At 36.8% G+C, this 24052-nt stretch overlaps 1 protein-coding gene across 2 annotated transcripts in view; it reads right to left on the bottom strand.

Annotated features, from left to right (window-relative positions):
• NCK2 (NCK adaptor protein 2) overlaps positions 1 to 24052 on the bottom strand; it is an 84540-nt gene that overhangs the window by 44396 nt on the left and 16092 nt on the right. For both annotated transcript variants that reach the window (XM_066545260.1, XM_066545261.1), the window contains exon 2: positions 8148 to 8219. The gene's annotated coding sequence lies outside the window, so the exon portion shown is untranslated. The remainder of the gene's footprint in view (positions 1 to 8147; positions 8220 to 24052) is intronic.

Below are 24052 nucleotides of genomic sequence, written 5' to 3'. Positions count from 1 at the left end.
AGGATACTCCCCAACTTAAATCTCAAGGCAAAGTTCCAAAGCTGAATTGTGGTTAATGAACACTTATTTCTCATATCTAGGAGAGTTTCTCAGGCAGAAATCTACTTTCTAGAAGCAAGGTCTTTGAATAGTACAGGTAAAAATAATCACTGGACATAAGATATCATTCTTGATTCTGTGCTTATGGATGTAACCAAAGAGGCAGCTTGAAAGATGCAGTGTTAGATTTCATTAAGAGACAGCTAACACTATTACATTTATTCCTGTCTAAATCTGTACATCTTCTTGAAAACAACTGGAACACGAGATAGTTACTCAGGAATCTATGCTGTTAATTTCCTGATAGGACATGCACCCAGTAAAAGCACAATTTAAATAAAGAAACAGTCTTGGATCTTTTATGAGATGCGAGTGAATGCTGCAGCTTCACGAGTCTTTTGTCAGTCACTCTGACTGCTGTGCTAACCAAGAAAGTGTAAGCCTAGGCAAGAAATGGCAATCCCAGTCTCCCCTTAAAATTACTTATTCTTCCATCTAATAGCATTTCAGAGCCAATACAAGGAATCCTCTCACTGCTACCAAAGCATAAATACAGAGAAAACACTATCCCTCAAACTTTCCTAAACAAACAGGTTCAAAATGACTTGTCCTATAACTTTGAAAGAATGCTGTAAATTTAAAACCAAGACCACATTTTTGGTCTGGATTGTTGGTAGCATTCATTTCTTTCAATCCAATTATTTCTTTAATATCTTCCTCCAGTTTAAATGAGGATCTCTTCCAAAAAATTGTACTTATGAGTGCTCTGCTACACAATTACAGCAGCTACCTTTTGCTAATTCCTCAGCTGATGGAGAGGGACACAAAGCCAAGAGAGAAACACCTTTCAGAGAAGAGGGAAGAGGATGAAAGGGGATTTTCTAAAACCCCAGGAGTGCTCCAGAGAACACATGCTTCTGTAAGTACGTTAGGAAGATGCTCCTTATTCTGAGCTCTTATGTTGCAGTTCAGGTGCCAGCTGCTCTAAGACGGCTTACACAGACAATCTCAAAACTTGTTCCACTGCTATTAGCCCAAAACAATTTTCCACTGCACCAGATCTGCTGCTCAAAAGGATAAGCTTTTGAAAGTAAATTTTCACTGGAGGAATATCTGACTTTTTCCACAGAAACAGTTACCCAAAAGCAAAAATAATCAATTAGAAAAGTCTACATTTCTAAGAGCAAAATATACATTCAAGAGAGACCAACACTGCCGTGTGATGCCGGACTGTCATCCTCCTTCATTCCTACTCTCACCTTCAGTGCTTGAACAAAATGGAGTACTTCCAAATACCTTTAAATCTCCTCCTATTATTTTTTTCTTCTGTCAAATTTCTCCAAAGCTTGCTTTTCCTGAATAAAACCTCTCTGGAATAACTTGGTTCAAAATTAAACATTTGGTTTTGGCCGCTACATCACATTCCCTTTCATCCAGAAATGTTATGTACTCTTGCACTGATGAGACATTCTACCCTCACAGGCTCACAGACATATTTTCTTCCCTATTCCCACCAGATAACAATAAAATGCATCAACAAAAATGAAAGGGAAATAATAGCAGCCAAATGATTTCCAAACATGGACAGAGATTGTGAGGATTAACATCTGTACAAGAACAAAGATTAAATAAAGGAAAAGACAGGTTCAAAACCACAGGTCTGAAATGTGGACCTTTAACCACAGAGTTCTTGTTCCTTCTAGATTAGTACAAATTAAAAAATTTATACTGCTACTGATTTTCAATAAAAATGACTATGCCATTGCTCTCAAACACCTGTTCAGCTGGAAGCCATACAAAATACTACAGTACTACAAGATGTTGTCAAGTGCTAAGCATTACGTGAAGTCAATATCCAAAAGCAACAGACCACAGCCCTGTTAAAAGTAACGGCACAACAGAAGTAGGCAATTTCTTCATTATCTAACTCAGACCTTATTCAAACAAGACAACAGTGTTACCAAATCTGGATCAAGCCTCAAGGAAAGGCGTTCTGACAAAAACCGACACACAAATACTGGAAGCTGTAGCACAGTGTATTAACGGAGCAGCAGGTCACAATCCCATGACTAAACAAAAATAGGAGCCAGCATGTAAAAATTCACAAATCACCTCAAGGTAACAAGAGAATAAAATCAAATGTAGAGAAAATAGAGAAAAAAAATAATAGGAACAAGTAGGAAGATATACTCATCCCTTCCTTCTCTGGACCCTAGGAAGAACTTCTAGAAGAGACATCACTTTTCCTTTCCTCTACCATAGAATCCCTGACTGTTTAAAGTGAGTAATACCAAGCATTTTTACTTTATTTGTTCTTTAGCTTCTTGCAAAATAAACTCTGAGGAACAAGTCTTGGTCTGTATTGTTATTTGAGTTCAAAAAATTCCACCTTGAAACCAAACTATAGTCTGTAAAGCTAAGCAGGACTATGTAATTTCATCAAATATTGCCCTCAGTTTTCTTTCTCTTATTTTCTAGAAATTTTCAGGATTAGTTAGGGTACTGACTCAGGATGTGGAAATTCCAAAATGCCCAGCCACCCACCTACAGGCCAGAATCTTTAGCTGACCAGTGACCTACTTTGTGCTGTCCTTTTTCTCCCCTTCTCCTAAACCACAGGCAGGAAGCAGGTCACAACAACCAGCGGGCTTAAGATCTCACTGCCATCATTTTTTTTCCTGAAGAATACAAAACAGCAGTTGCTCTTCACACAATGGACATAAGCCCAGCACACAAATGGGACACGTCCATTTTGGCCACAAAACAATGTGTGAGCAGTCACATGGAAGAAGATTTACAGCTCACGACTTCCTGAAGTTTCAGTAATTCACTGCAGAAAGTATGTTACAGCAACCATGCATCCAAAGAGTGCCTGGAGTGCAAGCCAGCAGCTGAGAATGCCAGCTTCTATCATCCCTTTGACAGTAAATTCAAATTCTGTGGAGCACAATTGTCAAAGTCTTGCTTATGAGGTAGTTTCAAAATCAATTTTATAAACATATATACACACACAAGTTTTATAGTTCTAGCCCAAACATCCAAGTAAACTCATGGATGTCAACACCCTTTCATTTTGAGATAAATGTTTCACGTCACCATGCATCCCGATCTTCACCATCATAAACCAGCCCTCTACCCAGCAATAATGGAACAGACCTTTCCAGATCCCATGCAAATCTAAGGCTGGCAGAAAATACCATTCAGTAATCTTCAGGGAGAACTAAGCAAGGAAAAGTAATACTCTGACTGTTTAATCTTGAAAAACAAATTCAGAGATCAAATATAAAGAGAAGTCTAACCCTCATTCAACAGCATTTTTGGAGCTGGTATGTGATAACCTGAGAACTAATGGTATGAGACAACTGAGCTTATCAGGGAATGTGCTAAGAACTATGGATTTTGGTGCAAGACAGAGAATTCAAAATCACCCTCTTGGGAAAATTTGGATCCCCCAACACACTGCTGCTTCAGGGAAATAATCTCTCTGACATCACCTGCCGTAGCTGCTTGCATAAGGCAGATTTCTACCTCATACATATGAACATGTCTGATGGTATTGAACAGTAAAAAAAAAAAAATCAGGCTACTGGTAAATTTTAAATATTAATAGGAAAAAGTGGAACAAGCAGTCACAAGGAAAAGGTGTGCTACAAAACTTCAAGGACCCAAACCAGTAAGAAAAAAAACAGTCTGAGTGGCAACAACAGTACCTGGAAGGATTACACATAAAGCTGCTGAATCAAAAATCAGGAGAAGGATCATTTAAAAGAAGGGTGGGGGGATAAAAGAGAGGATGGAGCAGGTAGAAAATAGGCTAACACCAAGGCTCCACTGCCGGGAACAACTAAGCAGCTGACACAAGCAACAGCCTCCAGAATAAGGAGGGATGAGAGCTGCAGGCGATCCCTGAAACAAAAGGGTGTGAAAAGACAGCACAAAGGAAAGTGGGGCTTCAGTCCACAAGACAGCAAGGAGCCTGTGATGTCTCAAGTAAGGCTCTCAAACTTAAAATCAGGGAAAGGAAAAAGGAGGTGTAAAAGGTTTGCATCTGTATGCATGGTATTCTATACTTTGCATTGCTACTGGCTTAAAAAATAAACAACAGGACAAGCTCATTTTCTCAGTTCTCTCTGCTTAGTACAATTGAAGCTTTGTTACTACAGTGCAAACAGTAATTGTAATCCAAGATTAATTAGCCAAATTATTAGAAACAGAATTCCACAAGAAATATACCACACTAACTTTTAAATATTCCTCCCATCTGTGAAATTCACCAACTTCAACATCCAGATGACACACCAAACCATTTGAAAAACTGACAAGCTGGATGACAAGACAGACAAAGTCCACATTAGCTATCATATGCCAAAACTACTTCCATCATGAAAGAAATGTGGTCATTGTTATATTTTTACTGAAATTAATTTTCCTGCATTGATGAAAGCTGAACAGTGTTCTCTGATGAGGAATCCATATGGAGTGCAGTTAAAGCACACTGCAAAGGACATTTGTGGGCTGTAACAGGTACTGCTGATACCTACAAACATGAGTTGCACCTGAAACTATCAGAACTGGAAAAATGTAGACAACTGATTCTTAACTTTCATATTATTACTAAATTAAAACATGCCCATAGTTCCAGTAAAGAGCTACAATTACTACAAAGAAACAAAAAAATGTAGGAAAGAAAAATCTAAAAAAAGAAATACTAAAATAATGTAATTTAGGGAAGGTCAATTAATTTGAAGTGCATACCTGTGGTAATGGAAGTGTAAGAGTGGGCTGAAAGTGTTCTTCCCTACCATCCTCAATTATAGGTTAGAAAGTATTATGCCACTCGCATAATGTAACAGGCAGTATTCTATAAATTCATTTATTGTACTAAATGTCTGTAAATATATTTAAGTAACACTGAAGTTGCATTCGAAGTCTTACAATCACTTTGGGCACCTGAGAGAATTGGCATAATTACAGGAATATTTTTTTAAGAGAAAGGAATCCAGACATCCACTCAGCACATACCTTTCATTCTCTTCGTAACTGTCAGAATCAAAGTTTCCCACAACTAACTCATATGAAACACTGAGAATAGGTATCATTTTCCTTGGGTTAAAAAATATCCAAAATCAACAACTACAAACATGCTGAATCACAGAAAAATACCAAGAAATATTTTGATACAGTATCACAAACAGTTCCAACAAGTTGAAATGCCTGTGGTGCTTTTTCCTCTCAAACAGCGGAGAAGGCTCAATTGGTCAGAACCTGTGTGCAGGTCCCCTGTCTCAAAATGTGAGGAGCTCATCTCTATCATGGCTGCTCTTAGAATCTTTACAGACAAGGATTTCTATTCTATACTGTGGTACTGCAGCCTTTGACAAATCTGCTGAGTATGAAGACATCGATAACTTTGCTCGTACCAGTTTGATTCTGATCTCATCTAACAATCTCACTCTCATATACAGAGGTAACTCCAAAGAACCAATCATTCCATATGAGTTCATCAAGTGTCAAAAAATCACAGAACATTTCTGAAAAGATTTTGATCTAAGATACAAAATGCTCAATGCACATATCAATACTGAAATAACTTTTCAAAATATTTTGTTGTGAAAATACAATATAAGATCTTGGTTTTGATTATATTACTGCAAGTGAATCAGGGACAAGTTCAAAAGTACAGAATACCACTCCATAAAATATGATGATTAGAGGAGAGGGAGAGGAAAGCAAACAACTGAAAAAAGCCAGCTTGTCCAGCTACATAAAAGCCACCTGGCAGACCTTGATAACCACAACAAAATCCTCTAAGGATACATGATTGCCTGCAGTTTGGTGAAGTTTAAGCACTTGGAGTGTAATTTCTGAAAATTTACTTTGTTGCCCATTTCATTTCCTTTTCAAAGGGCAAAAGGTTTACTATATCCTGGTTCAACAAAGCATTACAAAAGTAGGCTTTACTGAACTTAGACCTACACATTCATTTCCCTTTGGGAACTACATTAGAATGCTCCAGGTTTTGCAGATTCACATATTTACCAAGCTGAATAAAGTCCAGCAGAAACAAGCACACAAATGATGGAAAAAGGCACAAAATATTAATATGGTTAGATTTTGTTACTGAAACTGAGTGTGGTCCAATCATACACAGTGAATATCCCGGGCACTCATTCTTCAATAAAAAAGGAGAAAAAAAAGATACAAAAGGAGAGACACTCCTTGCACACCCCACCAAACGACATGTCCAGGTAGTTCTTCCTCAACTCCTTTCAGTGAGCTGTTACCTATTTACAGCCTCTTGACAAAATACATAAAACCTTCACTTGATATAAAGAACTCCACTTTGGGCATGTTTGGTTACCCTTCACATTTACTGGATTAAAGAGTAAAAGAAAAATTGCTCAATATGCTCTATATCACAGCAACTAGCTCAAGAAATAAAGATGACTAAGTACATAACCAGGACTTCAAACACCTATTTCCTTTAAGTGAGCAGTGGACTATTTTTAAAATTATTTTCACTGAATATTTAACTTAAAACTATTATAGAAAAGGACAAGTAAGAGATTCCAAAGATAAAACTCTGTGGTTTATATTACACATTTGAAATAAATACATAATTTAGTCCATAGCCTATAACATATTGGCTTAACTTTGAAAAGAAATTATTGCAGAAAAATAATTTTACAATGACTAAGTCAAAAGCTTGATTAATCATTTGCTTTAGGATTGTGTATTTATTTTGTTTTCACATTTACAGTTCTTTCAACAATATTTTGACTTTGCTACTTATATATCATAGAAAAATTATTAAAGAAAACTAATTCAAAAGGTTCTCACTATCAGTCTTTAAACACCTAAGTGTTCAAGGTTACAGTGATTTGTTAGAAAGGCCAGGGTTACAAATTTTTTCCAGTACATTTAAAGACATATGTCAGATAATTTGAAAATATAGTACAAAAGCCCACTATCTCAGTATTACTTCAGAATTTCCTTTTCAGTTTAAAGGAAAATCAATAATTTGCAAAAGTATACGGAGACATTATAGTTAAGACTGGATTGCATTTTTAATTCTAAGTGGTTCACCTTCATTTTATTGAATCAATAAATCTAAATTCAACGTCTCATAACAATAAATTAAGTATTTAATAGAACTCACAGCAAATATCAAGGCACACAACAACTTAATTTATTGCTTTCCATTTGAAGGTTCCAAAATGTCAATAATTGGACTTCACAACTTCCCTCTGAAGAAGGCAACATTTTTTTAAACAGAGAATTTGAGTAAGAAGTAAGAAATCCACATGGTAAACTACTGAATAAAGCCAAGATTCCATGCTGCGCTACTACAATGCCAAATGCTTATTCAGTGTTCTGCCATTTTGCTTCTATTTTTTGGTATAGCAGTAATGTTAATAAATTCCTACTAAGCCACAGAGACCAACTACAGCTACTAGAAATTGACAATAGGGTGCACAAATTAAAAGAAAAAAGCTAGCCAAACTCTACCACAAAAAGATGTTCTACAGCAACATCAGCTTCATTAGATTATTTCAGGTCTTCAGAGTCAGGATGCTCTCTATACACTAAATGCAATTCTCTTCTGCTCTCACAGAAAACACAAAAACCTTCTTTACACCCAATACTTTCAACACTTTCAAAGCTATTACTTAGTTTTTAGAATTCATCCAAAGAATAACACGAAGCCTGCCCTGCCATGGTTTATGGATACTTCTCCATACTTCCCAGACCATCATGTTGTGCTTTCAGGCAGCACCTTCAGGGGAAAACATCCCAAGTCAAAACAGCAGGTAGCAGGAGACAGCAGTCATAAAAATAAAACAGTGGAAGCAATATTGAGTTCTCAATTAATAGTCTGAACCTATCACTTTTTCTTGGATTTTTTTTTCTGAATGTAAGAACTAGAACCAATCTGCCCCAGATCATGGAGAGAAAAAGACAGGCTATTTAATAATTCATCCAGCAGTTTAAAAATTCAAAAATATCACAACTACACTGTTATTACATAAAAGCCAAAACCAAGCAATGCATCCAGTTCACTTGTTATCTTAAGTTATGAAAATAACCACCAAACTTGAACCACTCACCTTTGACACACTGTTAAAAGGATCCAGGTAGTGAAAGGCAGGACTCTCCAACAAAATTCTATACACCACCGCCTGAAACAACAAACATATATTTTAGTTCTAGCACTAAACTTGGAACATTTCCAAATAGGTAATTTAGCTTTCAGGCTGTCAAAACCTCCTATGAGATGCTGAAGAGCGGGCAGAATGGCTTAAAATTGATCCACCTGTTTAGCATAAACAGACCCCATCTTCATATTTAACTTCTCTCAATGAATACAAGCTGATTTTAACCCCAAACAATCCAAACTATGTACAAGTTAAACCTTCATAATACAGAGAAAAATCAATCAAGAAATGGAATTTAAAATTCAGCCTAGTTTTAGAAAGAATATATTTTACAAAGCACCATTATTTACTGTTTCCTTCACTTTTGTATTAGTCAGTTTAACTTGACTGTACTTTCTAAAAAAAAGAAAATGTCTCTACACGTGGAAAAGAGGTACAGCAACAAAAGCATAGCCAGGAGTTTTGTGGGGCAGTGAAGTATTTCCATCCAGAAGGCCCTCACATATACAGAGATGTGTCATTCAGCTGGATTACTACTACCACATGTGGCTTGAAGCCTTCTGGCACAAGAGATGGTGATCCAACGAGAGAGCTCCGACAGCAGTGGTGAAGCTTGTCAAAGGGTCACAGAATCACATTCAGGGAAATTCTGGCTGGATATAAAGAAGGCACAAGGGTGGCCAAGCACAGCCACATATACCCTGTGAAGTGATGGGTCTTCTTCCTGGGAGAGTCTCAAATTCTACTGAACATGGCCCCAAGGTGCAGCCTCAGCCTTGACAGAACGTGCATGGCTTGTCCAGAGGTCCCTTCTGGCCTCCACTGTTCTGTTAAGTATTTCTAGCCACAAAAGTAACTGTTCAGAAGAGAGGTCAAAGTATTTAAACACTTGTTTCTGTTTTTAATGACCCTTCTAACTCCACAGGATGTCTGAAATTCAGGCTGTGTCAACCCATTAAGATCCAATTCAAAAAGAAGAAAAAAATTCTCAGCAACTTCTTGTGCTGCAGCCTCTATCTCATAAGGATGGTGTGTTAAAACCCCTAAACCACCCCAGACCACTCCTGCACAAATGTTTCTCTTCAAAGTCTTTTCTGAACAGATTCCAAGCAGTTGTGACTCTACAAAAGCCTCCTATGAAGAAATTAACTTCAAAGGAGCAAGTCACCCACTGATCCCATGCACAACAATGAAGGGAGGGGAGAATAAGAAGTATTGACAAAGGTATTATAAATACCTTACCCAAATGTTTCAAAGTGAGATTTACTCTCCCATTCATTAATAGATGGAGTAAGAGAACTACTAAAGTCACAGTTTGACAAACATTTAAACCTAAACATATTGTTAGGGGGTAAAGCACATGAGACTCCCTGACCCTCAGCTCCTGGAAGGTCACCCCTTGGTCCCCAGCAAGTGCAAGGGAAGACAAACTGTTGCCAGCCCTCCTGAAAAGCACACAAGATTAAAAAAAAATAAATTAATAACGGAGGATAGCAAATGATGAGAAAATGTTATTCCAACACTAGAGCCTCCTGATCCAATTCACCACCTGAATGAAGATTTGCCTGTGAGAGCAGAAAGCAGACTCGAGGGTGACCAATCCCTTCTCCTCTTCCAGGTGGTGGCTGGAATAGCTGTTGTCCCACCTGGGTTTTCAGTGCTCTGCAGACTCAGACCACAGGCAACAACACTTTGCTGTATCAATTTTTCTAACCAATTAGAGATCTTAACTGTGTTCCCACTGAAAACTGCTCTATTGAAATTGCAGGACAGATATCAAGTTAATGGGAGAGAGGCTTTAATATATGAAGCAACATTAAAACCCCAAGGCAGAGCAAATAAACTTTCCTGCTGGCTGAATGTTTTGTAGTACGTGTTTTTCTCCTGTCAATAATACAAGGATATTTTTAATATTAAGAAGTAAAAAAGAGAAAATAAAAATCTCCTCATTTTTTTGGTACAAGATCTTCTAAATAGTACTATCTTTCCTTGTCCTACCTCACAAATCATCTACTGCTCATTACAATCTATCACTGAAGTGCTGTACCAAGCCTCTGATTTTGCTAGGGCATTTTTGTTTTCCTTAAAGAAAAACACAATGCCTCCCTTAATTATTGCTTCCACCTTCACAAATGCACACTTGTAAATAGAACATATGTTTGAAAGTGAGATGGAAAACAGCACTATTCATCATCAATACCTGAAAAACAAGTCCTATATTTATTAGTCAGATAGAGAAGTACAGTTGGGGGGAAAAAAAAAGAGTCCAAATTTCATCTGAACACGTAAGAAAAGAATGAGTCATGTTTATCTCAACATAACAATGCTAACTTCCTTCTGTAGAGTGAGAATGGTTTTATTTTGGCAGCTCAATTAAAACACATTGAAAGTAGTTTGGAATGTTAATGGTGATAATGCAAATAGTCAAAGGAAGATGCACAAAAAACCAGCACTCCTAACAACGCTCAGATTGAAATAAATCTCTGTTAACCTAACAGACACACAAGCTCAAAATGCAGACTGGTCTCTGTCCTCCTTGGGTTTAATCCTGTGGCATTGTGACCCCATTTTCTATTTTTCTCATGATAAAAATCTTCATTTGGCTTTGGAAGAGCCAGAGGAAGTTTTCTGCTAGGAGTCACACTAACAGTCACTTCCCCAGAGGAGAAGTCAATTTCCATCACACACCCCCACAGTCCAAAGCTTTGCCCAAAACGCTGAGATTTGCCAAGTGACACAAACTCAGGGTGGAAACCCAGACCTCAAATATTTCAATTATATTTAAAATGTTCCTTTAGAACGTGTTCCTTGAAACAATCCTCAGTTACAGAAGTTCAGGACCTTTCTTCTCAAGGGTCAAAAAATTATAACAGCAGTTAGGGTTTGGGACTACCTGCCCCCGGCAGAGTTTGCACCACACATGGAGTTTCTGGTTCTCCTGCTATGTCCTACAGCCAGGACTAGAAAGAAATATTTGATAGCACAGACATTCTGGGGAACGAATTGTAAAATTTTTAGAGTACAAAATTATTTTGAATCACCTTCAAAAGCTTTGCAGCACACAGGACTTAGGTCACCTAAAAAACAAACTGGTGCAACATTGGAAACTCGAGAAATCAACAACTTTTTTTGGAAGTCAACAAAGCAAATGGAGGCACAGAGGTGGGCAGTTTTCTCCCATGGTATCCCCAGTGCCCATCACTTCTGGACCATTTAGCACCATGTCCATTTGCCACGCCTAACTCAATGCATCTACAACTGGAGTAATGTCAGCCCAGCCACATGTGAAATGCCACAGCTCCTTAGCACTCACGAGTCTCCCCATACCCTACACTTCCCTTGAGGCCCAGAGCAGAAGAACAGAAGACTGTGGCAAGGAATAGGAATGGCAGAATATAGGAATTGGATGAACATGGGATTACAAACACACAAAGCAAAAAGACAAATTTATCTAGCCTTCAACACTAACTTTAGTCATTCATTTGCTTTCTAAATCAAGTTCTTCCAAACACAAGGACTATAAAAGTTTCACAGTAAAAAGCCTCTGTCAATAGTCAGAAATAAAATTTTGAACTTGATGCTTGCAAATGACTACCAGAAGGTAAATATCAATAACATCTAATATAGGAACATTATTATAAAGGTTACTACTTCACAGAATAAATTAGTGGCCTTATAATGATTACGTTATAAGAAACCTCCACAGTTATTAACCACCTCTTCTTTCACTAATAGCTCTAATGTGCCCCATTTTCTTTATCTCCATGGCTAAAATCCAGATTCAGCCTTACAGCAACAATTTCCATGACAATTCTCTTAGGCTCTCTTCCCAATACCCAACCACCTCCTATTTAAATTCTGACATGAAATAGCTAAAATAATCTCTTTGATACTTAATATGCTAATACACAAGAATGATCTGACCATAAACCTGTACTGCACAGAGTGGGAATTTTAACTCCAATTGACATATTACTGGTGACCTTCTGGAGAACAAATGAAAAGCATCACATTAATACAAATTCTCCTGTGGAGAAGATCAAGTTGGCAATCTGCCAGTTCATTACACCATCTAGCTTCACTCCAACATTAAATATTGCCTTCCTTTGTAATTGACTGAAATACACTGGAGCAATTGCAGGTAACCACTCTGGGCTATTAAAGTATTCCATTAAGACTTCTCCATTAGGCAGATATTTCAAAAGAAGTTACATTAAAATAGGCTATGTTCAAAATATTTTAACTATGCAGACAATTGGGCAAGCACAATCCAGTTCCATGGAGCAGCAGACAGATCAGCTTAAGCACTCAAAAGCTCAATGCCTGAATTTGTTTAAAGGGAAAAGAAACCCAACAAGTTTTTTAATACTCTAGTATATGCTTCGTATTTTAAACCTCCTAGTCATATACATTGTCTCAAAACTCACTTACGATTACCTTCTTCTACAGGTAAGAAAATGGTTAGGTTAAAATAGTAATACACTTTCAGAGTCAGTATGAAACACAGGGAGAAAAGGAAAAGGAAAAGTGAATTTACATCATATTTCAGGTTTCAAAAAGGCAGCAAATTAAAACATTGCATTACAATGTGTAGAACATTAAAAAAAAAACAACAAAAGAGTTAAAATCCTTTCATACTATATAGTCTATACACCTAAGCTTTTCTTCTCTTAAGATTGTGGTTCCCTAACAGTGAGGAAGCAAGTGAAATGAGGCATAAGAATAGGTTCACTGCCTTGCTTGCAAAAAAGGCTGTGAGATACTTAAAACACTGGGAAATATTTGAGCTTGTATGCCAGCTATAAAAATGGGACTAGCCCTTGAAGCAAAGACAAATTTCTGTGTTTAAATGGCCTTTTTTAAGCAGTCCAGGTTTGGAGCCATTGCCAGAGGTTGCACAGGTTACCCTAAGAAATTCATGTCTCTATTGAACAGCACACAGGCAGGAGGTTGTGCATCTTCTCTGTGCTCCTGTCTGGATGGAAGAGCTGCTGTGCACCTCTGGCCATGCTGTTTGTATCGAAGAGAAAGCACTTAGACACGTATCATTGGTCCTTCAAACAACTCTTTCTTCTTTAAATAAACATATACTTGGGGAGGAATAGGAAGAGAAATGCAGCTAAAGAAAACATGCATGGCTCACATTTTAATCACACACAATTAAAGAATCTATGCTGACTTGTAGTTAACTCCTTTAGTAAAATGCATATTCTCTGGAGTACACATATATTTCCAAAAAACAAGAATATATTTTACATATATTTGCACAACCACCTGATATACTCATGACACACAAGTGGTTGGTAGTTTAAATAAAATCAGTATTTAAAATAAATACTGTCTTTCAAAACCTAGCTGCCATTGCAAGCTTCCTATTTATCACTTGCATGACTAGCATCTTTTTAAACTGGAAAGGAATGAGGAGGGATACATCTGTTAGTGGATGCATCTGCTGAGATTTCTACAACATATATTGTACAAATTTACATTATTTTAAGAGAAATCCCATGCTTTTTACATTCTCTAGCTCTGCTCCAGAAGTCTGAGCTACTAAAAAAATCTAAATACTGATAAAAATTACTACCTAAACTCATTGCAATATGCAATTTTTAAAATTCCTGGATTAAGCAGGATTTTCTATCTTGATACCTCCTGATAATGATCTAATTCATATTTGATTATGCCGAGCTGCAAACTTTTGTAGCAGTCCCTGCATAAGAACAACAGCAAAAAAAAACATAAAGCACAGTCAAAAAATTATGAATGGGTGGCCAGAAAGCTTCCCCAACAGGAAGGCTATGAACTCTGAGAAGACATGCAATATTGCAGTCTCAAAAGCAAATAACCCCCAGGACAAAAACCCCACATATCTGTTGTTCAGACCAAAAATCAAGCACCAACATAAGTGCAAGCTGTGACCAGTTACTCTGCAAGCTGAAGGAAGCTCACAACAAAGGTGCTGTGCCACCATCATAGCTCCAGGTTTTTTAGCATTCCTATTCAAGAACTATCAGCAAAAAGTGAAGTATTCGAACTCCATTTTACATCAATCCCCTATTTCTTCTTCTTTATCTGCAGTAAGAAAACAGAGCTTGCAACCTTTCTTATCTTCTTTTTTTAAGGGTTTACAAGCTGGCTCTGTAAGGATATGGATAAATACCCCTAAAGCCCACATAGGAGAAGCAACAAAAGTCTTGATTCATGCTTAGGACAGCTCTAACCACTTCAAGAACCCTTACAAATGTACGTGGAAAGACCTGCATTGCCAATTATAACTGCCAATAACCATAGATAAGCAGAAACTGAACTGTATGTACCAAGGGTGTTCTTAAACTTTGTCTCACAGTGTCTGTAGGGAAAGGAAAGGATTAGACTTCAGCCCTAGGTAATACTTCACTAAGTGAGCTTCTCGAGCCATGGTTTGAGCATAAGAATTCTTTTGGTTTTCTTAATAGGATGCTTTATTATTCAAATTACAAATACCATTTTTAGAAACATCTTAGCATCTATCATTAGAAAGAATTTCATAAACTAGTGCTTTAAACATAAACAGTTTAATAACTGACTCCATTTGAGCTTCAGCGTTTTTCTTATCAATAATTTAATACTTTTTTTGTAAAAACTGTACAACAGTCTTTTCCATTAAATATAAAATCAGCTCAGAATTTTTGAGGATGGGCAACTTACCAGCCCCAAGCAGCTCCTTCACAAATCTGTTTTTCCTACTGCACCTTTATGTAAAACATTTTAAAGGCAAAGATGTATACAACCCACTGAATTATACTAGTTCTTCCAAACCTCTCTACAAGAGTCAGAGCTTTTAACTCAATGCCTATGGATTTCAGGACTGTGGAAGATGACCACAAACAGCATGTTAATATACTCTTCAGAGTAATCTGGTAATCTGCACACATAGATTACTGAAAATTAACACCTCCACTGGAAAAAGATTCACAGGTGCCTTTTAGAGAACTGAAAACCACATATTCCAATGAATTAGCTACCACAAGAGAATGTGACATTAACTCAGTATCAGAGAAACACTAGGCAGACACAACTGGTTACCACTCATAGCTAAGATGACTAACACTTAAAATAAGCAAATAGATCTCAGAGTTACACAGTTTGAGATGATTTGCTTTGGGGTGAGATGTAACAGAAAATGGACTGTGCCAGCAGCCACAGAGGGTCAAGTAAGGCAGACTTAGCCTTCTGGCAATTCAAGTTAAAGGCTGACTGAAATCCTTATTAGAATTTCTATTCTGGTAAATTATTCATTCTTTCTTAGTCTGAAGAAAATTTTCCCTATGTGTACATTGAACACAGCACTGTCTGAATTTAAAAGAATACTGCCACTACTGTTTTGGTGCTAAAATATATGACAATGGTGATTTTAAGAGGGATAGGGTCAAGGTCAGTGTTTGTCTTTGAAGCCACCAGGCAGATACAGAGAACTAGAAGAAATGCACAGAGCAGATTGTGACTGATGTCTTCAAGGAAACCACTGTCAGAAACTTCTTGATAACTCAAACTGCAAAGTGGCAAGTGCTAAATTTATGCTGAAAGAACAAGGCATGGTTTGGGCACTCCCCAGCAAAAGCTGCCATCAGCAACAGCCATCATTCCCCACACCTGAGCCTGTTTGCTGAAGGTGTCTCTGTTTTATCCTTCCTCCAGATGCTCATCCATCAAGAATAAGGATGGTCTAGGCATTACTGTCCAAGCAGAGTATCTGACACTGAAGATTTTGCAAGCTCTGCCCTATTCTGTTAAGGCAAACTGCATCTGAAGTACTGTCAGCATGAACGAGCCACTTGACTTGGACAGGACAGCAGAAAGAAGTCCAGGCTCCCTGGCCCTCAGGTAAAGAAATCTATGACAACTTCAGCTGAAGGAGCAAATTAAAGAAACCTCTCTAAACCACCACCATCAAGAAGAGCAGAAAACTACTGCTTACTTAAACTTAGTATTTCATTTACAATGCCAAAAAGCACAGGGCTGAAGAACTCACATAATCAGACACTAAACTAGAATGAATGCAATAGTAAAATTGAGGCAGGGGAGACCACTCAACAAAAAATCCCTTACTGACACCAGAATAGGTTCAAATAATATCTGGTTTTAGTAGTCAGTAATGCTCTCATGAAAACTATCTTGGGAGGAGTAAGATATTTTTGTCAGAGTCTATTTGTATATCAAAGGCTGTGAAAAACTGGTATTTCCGATTTTAAGTTTTTCTGAGTCTCCTCTGATGATGTAACTGATGAAAAACAACAAGGTTCAAATTGCAATAACCTGCATAAGGTTCAAGTACAAATCTACCAAACTAGAGGTTCACATCTAAGAGCCAAAGGTAACTGGAAGACAAATACATGGAATTTTGAAGTGGTTTTGCCACTTATACAGCTTGGTAGGTGGTACAGTGCCATTCTCTTTGAACATGGCAGAACAGCAGTGCGCAAAATCTCCACGTTCATCGTGCAGGACAAAGATCCTTAGATCCACATTGCCTTTTGGAAATAATGGCCGAGTTGCTAGGACCTCCACTTCCTAAGAGCACAGTCCCCCCAAAAACCTGGTTTTTCTTCCAAGTAACCATCAGAAAAGCAGGTGAAGCAGTTTTTGCCTGAACCACACAGAAACTTTGCTTTAGGTTGGCAACAAGAGAAGCGTTAATGCAGCTTTGGTTCCATCACAGCACACAGCAGCTCTAGCTGCAGGCTGTGCCGTTACTGGTGTTTGGAAGATAACTAGGTGTTCCAGAATCTCATCATACCCAAATAAAATTTGGCAACAGCCTACCATCTGAAGTTTTTAGCAGTGATTTTTTTCCCCTTTCATGTCTTGTACACATTTGATGGTGTCTTATTCTACTCATTTTAATCACAGCAGTTCAGTGGCAGACTACAAATGAAAATGCAATAGAAACATTGCAGGCCCTGTAACAATAGTCAAAACAAAGATTTCCTATGGCAGCTGTCAAATTAATGACATCTCCAAAGCTATCTAAATACAGTATCTGGGCAGAAATCCAATTATGTCAATTCTGTCTGAATACCCCAAAAGAGAGTCCTACTGGGGTTAGAAGTGGAAATAATTTTAAGCGCAGATTAGCTACATAAGCAGCTCCACTCTTGAAAGCAGAACAAGGGAACAAAAACTTAAAGGCATGACATTTATCTGGATGCAAGGGAGAGGGGAACTGTTAGACATCTGGCAAAAGGTCAAAGCCAATTACCTTGTCCAAATTTGCCCCCAAGATAATAGCTTCCAGGTCCACTTCTTTGAAAAAAGACATATTGACTCAAATAATAACAAAGATTTCTGCTTATCTCTCCATCCTCAACTACCACTTTGGTTTTTCCAAAACTTCTTTTTCCAACAAAATATTAACAGCAGTAGCATAACACCTCAGAAGCACAAAATAAATTTACCTGAAGTCCACACAGAAGAAAATAATATTCTCCCTCATTTTGACACATGGTATTTTAATTTAAGAGTATGACTTCTTGCTGCTTTACTTAAATCATTTTAACTTCTGATTTCCCTTTTTCTTTGGAAGTATGTGCTACTGCCCAGTTATGTGGCAAATTCTATTTACTAACCCTGCAACAGGATTCTGTTTATTTGTTGTTTTAAAACAGATAAGGATCAAGGAGAAAGGGAAATAGCATTTGAATTCAAGGAAGAAATAATGAGGATTTTTTTTCTTTCTTTGCAGGCATATTAAAATGTAAGTTTACCTGTTTTTTTAAATGAAGCTATTCAAGAGACTGCTATGAAACAAAAGAAAAAAACTGTGTGTGCCAAATAACTGAAGCATTATATGTTGGTTAGTAAATGCATTCTACCTAGAAAGCCTTATCTCTACTATGAAGAGATGAATAAACATTTAAATACAAGTATGATGATCAAAAATAAGAGACTGGTTTAGACAAAGTTTCTTGAACTGATCTGTCCAGAACATTTTCAGTGGTAAGGATATAATTTACTATATATATATATATTGCAAATGCTTCTGGTATCAAAACAGCACAAAATTCAGGAGAAAGGAAAGCATTAATTATTAATGTGGCTATATTTAGGACTGTATATTCCAAGCCTGTGCTTTTTCACTAAAACTCACACAATTAGAGGTGGGTATTTTTTGTTTCTGTTTGGTTTTTTCCCCCTGAATGCAGCCATTAGAATTAGCAATACTCAGAAAAATCTGAAAACAAGAAACTATCTTGGTCAAAATCTGGTGTATTCTAGGGTATAGAGTTAATTCAAAAAGAAATTCAAAGAAACACCTAATACACAAATGCAGGGTTGCACCCCAGAACTCAAGATAGCCTTAATTCAAAAGCAATACCAATGAAGAGCAGCTACATTTTCTTAGGGCACTTAGTCTCAAAATCGCTTTGCAGAGGTATTCACAGACATCTCTTTGCAAGGCAGCAATTTTGGGTATTACCAGTTTGAACCAAATTCAGATCAGTAACCCATAGGTTCTCTGCTGTTAAAGTGTAACAGAATATCAGACGCAATAATTTTAACTAAACTTCTAAACTAATAATAACAACTTTATTTTATTTACATATAATATACAGGTAATATACTGAAAATATACAGTTTATAAATATACATATATGAAAATATACAGTTAATTGAAAATATCTCCCAACTGAATCATGCAGTCAATGAGCCTGTCAGAAGCATTTTTTACAAAGCCTAGAACAAAAATCTTTAGCTACAATTTTCCTCAACTTCCTTTTTTTTTTTTTTAAGGATATATTCAATCAATCTATTTGTTTCCAGTTTTGTACGAGGTTTAATTTTTGCATTTGCTCTCTACAACAGACTGAGCACAGTACCATGAATCCTCCTTCATGTCACAAAGGCACTGCAAATCCAATCAAATCCAATTACTACTCCATTAGGTCTCATTTAAATCCCATACGGTATGACAATAAACTGAATGAAATGAGAATCAGCACATTTTTCAACCATCTTTATAGTATGACATAGATGGCAATCACAGCTTAATAAAATTTCATTTACAAGAAAGAAAATTCAGAGCTACCTTTCTCTGCCAGGCATTTCAGAAACACTTGGGAAATGCCTCTTCTTTCCACCATCCCTTGAAGAAGCCAGTTGCTATTTCATAGTTCTCAAACAACTGTTCCTTCTGCTTGTGGCAGAGAAATTGGTCCTGGTCCCAGTGCTCAAAACATATGTCAACCATAACAACAACCACTAGCTGAATTCAACATTTACTCCAATGGTGTCCCAGTTCTCATTTTCTTGTTTGTTAGGGTTTGTTTTATTTTGTCTGTTGTTTTTTAAAGATTTCCTGGGTAAGGAACCCTTTGACACAGGGTTACTTCATGTTGGAAAACAAGGAGGGGAGATCAAAGCAAAACTTCACCACTCTGAAGGGTACTGAAAAGATGATGAAAATTTTAAAAATTAGCTCTTACCCTATCTGGATTTTCAAAATTATCATTGCTAAATATTTAATAAATTTAGACAACTTTCAGAAGCTCTGAATACTTCACCACTTCAGTGCAGTTTATTTATGGATATATAATAATAATGTCCCTCTCTCTATACAGTATTTCCCAAGATCATCCAACTACCCAAATATTTATAGATGTCCAAGTCTGTCCTTTCTTTTGGGAACCAAAAAACAAAAGAAAACAAAAAAATCCCTCATTTGTAGTAGGCAGTCGCAACAGTCAAAGCTCTCTCTGAAGAGTACACAAGAGCATTGTTGAATAGCCCTTTCTCAATAGCTAACCTGACTAAATCATCTTCCTCATGCAGGCTAGAAATCAAAATGTCATGCTGCCATTTAAACACATGATCTGTTGCTAAAAAACAAAAGCCAAGAAAACATATGCTGTCCACTTTCAAACACACATGCCAAACACTTTGTTTCTAGAACAGAAAGGCTCAGAGAACAGACTTCTAAACATTTCAGACATTTCATGAAACATTTCTAGTTACAGTTTTATTAAATTTTGTCCTTTACATGCCTATTGACAACCTGAGAAACAGATAAATTCCAGACTGAGAGAGAGAGGATGCTGATGGGGGGAGGGAGGGTAATTAAGTAATTTCAAGGTTGGTACTCCAATTCCACAATTAAAATGGGAAGATCTAGGCCAGAGCCTCCTCGGTGCAGGGGAGATTAAAAGACAATAAACATGAGGTTGGGGTTTGGTTTTTTTTCCTTTCTGTGACAAAAGGAAACAAAAGGCAGAGGCATTTTTCCATGCATATTTCTCAATCACATGGGCTTCTCTAGTGCATTTCCATGGGGTATTCTGCATACACTTTAAATAGGCTTTATCAACCTGCAGGAACAGAAGCTTCACTAACAGAAATATGAAGGCACTGGCTTCATGATCTGAACATCTTTGCCTAAAAATTAAGCTAAGAGTATCATTGCTGAGTTTTTTAAAACTAATAAAGATCTGAAAGCACTAGATTGTGCTTGTATACTTAAATAATTTTGAAATTCCTGGTTAATTTAAAAGGAGGCAGAACAATTTCCTCTCCTTTCTGCGTGATTTTAATTATATTGGTTTTCTTTGTAATTTACCATTCCTTTCAGTAGATTATGATGGTAAATATGAATCCTATAACAAGAACGGATCCTTTAAGGACGTTACACATCTCAAACTGCAAAAGAACACAACCATCCCACATGCTTCAGAACACAAAGTATATGACGTGAACCCTAAGAGCAACAGTCTCAAAAACTTACTGTTAATTGCTAAAGCATACACACTATTTTTCTCCAAAAAACTAGTTATAACAACCTTTCATTTAAATCAGCAATATCAAAATGTCACAAACATTCTTCCTGACAAATATGAAGTAACAGTTCCCAGTAAAAATTAAGTCTTTTCAAAACTACAACCTACCTACAGACTGTGAACATATCAAGTGCTCAAATTATAGCTACTGAATTTTTAGAAGCACTAGGTACCTTAAGAAAGCAGTACAACAAGCTTCAAGTTCTTAGCACATCTGACATATGGTGGCAAACAAAAAAAAAAAAAAAATTAAAAAATCAACCCAGGAACAGACATGCTGTGTGAACAGGACTCAAAATTTTGGTGATGTTCCAGGAATCAGAAATAAACCTACCATGACAATACAATATCAAGGATAAAAAGCATGATGCATCATCTAGTACTGGTTCTGACACCATAAATGGGGTACACCATTCATTCATTCCTTTGCAAAAAAAAAAAAAAAAATTCTCACCTTGTATTTTACCAGCTTGTAGTAACTTTACATGTGCAAACTTCTTTCTATCAGAATTCTTATATTTCCTGCTGATGACAGGCATTAATGAGCTCAAAAAGAGTCAATCAATATTCAACATTTCAAAAATATCCAAAACAAAGCAACTCAGGGCAATTTATTTTCATTAAAGACATATTATTATCTTTGTGAGATACAAAGGCAACAGAACAGAAAAAAGAGCAACCCTACAGAGGATGTACCAACCAAAATTTCTAGCATGGGTTTCTACACCCATGTAACAAATTTTTGAAGTAGATAGTGCCCAATTATCAACTGTAAGGATAAATGTTGCACACTTTGCTTAGTTTCTGTTTCAGAAGCCAGTTTTAGCTTTGCCACCTAAAAAAGCTGGCTGGCTTCACCACAGAAACATGACTCCTCTTTTCTGCAGAATACAACCTGATGAGAGCTTCAAAATGAGCACTTTGGGTCTGAGAACCAAACTCAAAGCTGTCACATGGCAAAAATGCCTTCTGTTTGAATAAAGCTTGAAGGAAGAATCACCTCAAAGGAGGACAGTATTGTTTCTTTGTCCAGCCTTTCAATGTCCCTACAGGCAAAAAAACTTCTCTTTCCTATCTGCTCCTATCTCCCTGGAGCAGAGAGGCAGGAGGTCTGAGGTGGACCTGCTACTTGAAGACAATTTACACTGGTGAGCAGAACAGCAGATAATCTTGACTTGAGCATCAGCTTTGGAAAGTTATTGGCACATATTTATTTATCAGTCAAATTTATAATGTCAAAGAATAAGCCATCAGACTGATATACACACATCCACAAACTCTGAATGGCATCTTGTGTACCTATACAAAAGCTTTACCAAAAAATGGAATGAGATCATGGGGTCCTCAAAAATCAGAGTCACAAGATTTCTGTTATTCTCAGCAGGGCAGGATTTCTCCTCCCCCCATCTCAAATGACTGACTCCAGCTAATTACCACCAAATGTTATGAAACAATTCTTCACTAAAAAACCCAACCCAAAACAAAACAAGCCAACCACACACATCTATTATTTCAAGAAAATTTGCAGAACCAGAAGTATGTGTAAATTGATGGCCTAAGGGCAGCAAGAATTCTGCTCCAGGTCTACAGAGCTTCTCCAAACAGTACCAACACGTAAACGAGATTACAAATCTACCAGGGCTACATTTTGATTGCTAACACATGCTATCATATCTTCCTTAGTGCCATTACCTGCAATATCTACCAAGCAATAAAACTTGGATGGGCATGCAATCACAAGTTTATTTCAGAATTGCTCTTTGCTGGTGTTTTCAAAACAATAACATGGATAGCAGATATAGTCCTTTAGTAAGTGGCTAGTAAAGATAACTCACATGAGAAGGTCAAGCAGTGAAAAAGTAGATGAAGAAACAAGACAAGAACGGCCAAAATATTAGAGGAACACTGAAAGAGATGAAGAAAGGTTTTAAGCAATTAGCAATTCCCTTCACAGACAAGGAAGGAAAAATACACACAGAAGACCTATGCAGAGCTTAGTTTTAACTTCACCTGATGACAAACAACCACCAATTATTAAAGTATTCAGAACAATTTGATAGAAAAAATGAGGGTTGGCTGGTAATATCCTCAGAACAAACACTGACTTTGATGCACTGAAATTTCCAAGATAAGACATTCAAGAACATTTATACATAATAAAGGAAACACGTATCACCTGCAATGACCATTACACCAAAAGAGCTCAGGTTTTAGCTAGGGTTTTGTATTTGACAGTTTAAAGTCCAATTCTGAAAGATAAAACAAAATGCTAACAAATTCAAGTCAGTCTTTCAGAAAGGGAAGAACTGAGGAGATGTTTATTGCTAATTCTGATCCAAGTCAGAGACACATGATGAAAACTTCAGCATGCAGGGATTCTTCAAATGGCTGACTACATGTTCCATTTTGTGATTTTTCCCAAGAGTTTCTTACCTAGATTTTCTTAAAGATAAAAATATACACAGAATTTCTAGAAAAGTTGGAAGAGTTTTGAAACAAATATATAGAGGACCATCTAACAAATTCACAGTGTACTAACACCCCTCTTAAACCATTCCAAAACCAGTTTCTATATGGATGGCCATTTGAGAAGTGTATTGCCATTCTGACACAAAACCTTATGTTTCAAAATTGTTTGGGCATAAAGCAGGTGAAGTTAAAAACTCTAAAATGTCCTTTATTTTATTCCTACCAAGACACACAGAAATTGCATTTCAAAAGTTCCAAATTCTTGATTTCAAATAAAAATTTTTCACTGAAAATATACTTGGTGCTACATATGATTTTTCACAGAATGTCAAAAGCAAAGAACAATCACTTATTACTATTGTGGGGATCTCTGTACTCCAGAAGTCTTTAAGTGGAATACAGATATAAACTATAATTTCATATTAAAAATAGTTTGCTTAAATTATTAAAAAAGAAAGCCACCATGTCAAAAAGAGGAAGATAATTCAACAGCCTATTGCACACCAGGGGGAAAAAAACCAAAACCATTCAGAAAGAAAGAAGGTCTATAGTTTTCTCCTCCTTGAAAACCACAGTAATTTT

This window comes from Molothrus aeneus, chromosome 2 (genome assembly GCF_037042795.1).
Source record: "Molothrus aeneus isolate 106 chromosome 2, BPBGC_Maene_1.0, whole genome shotgun sequence".
Taxonomy (NCBI): domain Eukaryota; kingdom Metazoa; phylum Chordata; class Aves; order Passeriformes; family Icteridae; genus Molothrus; species Molothrus aeneus.
This window is presented reverse-complemented; position numbering and strand designations above follow the sequence as displayed.